Raw genomic sequence first — 1,975 nt, 5'->3', positions numbered from 1 at the left:
TTCTGAATTTTAATTTGACATTGATTGAAAGAAATCACAACAGTGGATGTGTATTCTGTGTAAACGTCACATAAAAGAAGAGCAGAAGCTCCAACAGTACATAGCTGTTTCTTCTTTGATTTGAAGCAGTAAAAAAAGGGAGGTGTATACAGTGCTGGTTTGAAATTTACAATCACTCTTAATGCAAATTAGGGTAATTTTAACTGTGCTTTTAACATGCATTCGAACTGTTCTGTCTTCAGGTTTCAAAAATGATGCACACAACAACAAATAGAATATAAAAAAAAAAAGAATTAGGCAAACAAACTTGAATTTATTGTGGATTTCCTTTATTCCACCCAGAGTGTAATTACTGTGCCTGGCAGAATTTATCACACAACAAACAAAACGTCAGTGCATATCATTAAGAATGTTTGTGATAGAACAATGTAAATATATAGTGTTACATTTTCTTTTACATATCAACATTTGAGTTTTGCATGCATAATTCTCAAACATACCAGAGAAGTCAGGAATAAAGCCAAGGAGATGTTTAAAGCTGGGTTAAGTTATAAAAGAATATCCCAAACGTCTGACATATCACAGAGCACTGTTCAGTTCCTTATCTGAAAATGGATGGCACAACTGCAAACCAATAAAGACATGGCCATCCACCTAATTTGAAAGGCCTCACAAGGAGAACATTAAACAGTCAAGCAGTTAAGAGGCCCATGGTAACTCTGGAGGAGCTGCAGAAAATCACAGCTCAGGAGGGAGAATCTATTCCACAAATCTGGCCTTTATGAATGAGGAAGACTGTTAAATTGTTGGGAAAAAAAAAAAAAAGCCAAAAGTCCCCTCTGCAGTTTGCAGACCTGGCAATCATTTGGAAGGTGCTCTGATCAGATAAGACCAAAATGAAACTCTTTGGTCCACAGCTCAGTGGCTATGTGAAGCAGGGGGCACGAAACTAATTTAAAATGGATTGGTTCCAGACATTGCCAAGGCAAGCTTTGGTTCAACTGAGTTTGCAGTCAGGATGTATTTCATTAACTGCTGCATTTACACAGATTTTGACAGCCATTTTAAGTCCATGGTGTATTCAAGTCAATTAACTAGATAATGTATAGTAAAATAACTCCAAAATGAATAAATGGTTTATAGAAATGTCCAACTTTATTCAACACTAAATAACTTAATTGATTATTTTCAAATAATTTTACTTCAGCACATTGGGTTTATGTGATAAAATCTCTCTCAAAACTATATAATTGCCACTTTTGAAATAGCAACATAATAACATTATCAGAAAATATCAACACAGTCAATCTAAATCTCTGGAAGCAAAATAAAAACTCATAGATTGCCCTTTGAACAATAAAGTCAATTATTACTGTCATTAACATATTCCTGCTTATGTGTTTTAGTGTCTGTCTCTTCTGAGCTGTCACTGACCAGCCCCGAGGGCTAAATAATACCTGTAAATCTTACAATACCATGCATCCTTTTCAGATGTCTAGTGACAGATGGTATTGCTAATTAAAAGTCCTCAGAAAAATATGAGTCATCTGCAGTGTTGGGAGTAACGGAGTTACAAAATAACGCTTTTAGTAACTGCGTTACTTTTTCGGTAAGGGAGTAATCTAACTAATTACTTTTCTCATTTCTATAACGCTGTTATTATGTTTACAATGTAACACAATGCATTACTACAACTCAATAAGCGTTGTTTAATAAGAGCACAGTCTGCTGCTGTGGAGAGATCTGCTTTTCTCCCACAGCTACAGTGAGTTTTTTTATGGCGCCCGGGAACGAACATGGGGGGAAAATATATAGTGTGCGCACGAAATACTAATTTGTTTCCACAAAATATTAATTTGTGCCCACGAAATATACATAATGTGTGCACGAAATACTAATTTGTTCCCACGACATAGGTATAACATGCGCACACAATACTAAAACAGTAACAGTGCACTTTTTCAAACATACGGAG

Source organism: Girardinichthys multiradiatus, chromosome 22 (genome assembly GCF_021462225.1).
Source record: "Girardinichthys multiradiatus isolate DD_20200921_A chromosome 22, DD_fGirMul_XY1, whole genome shotgun sequence".
Taxonomy (NCBI): Eukaryota; Metazoa; Chordata; class Actinopteri; order Cyprinodontiformes; family Goodeidae; genus Girardinichthys; species Girardinichthys multiradiatus.
Note: the sequence above shows the minus strand (reverse complement) of the source record.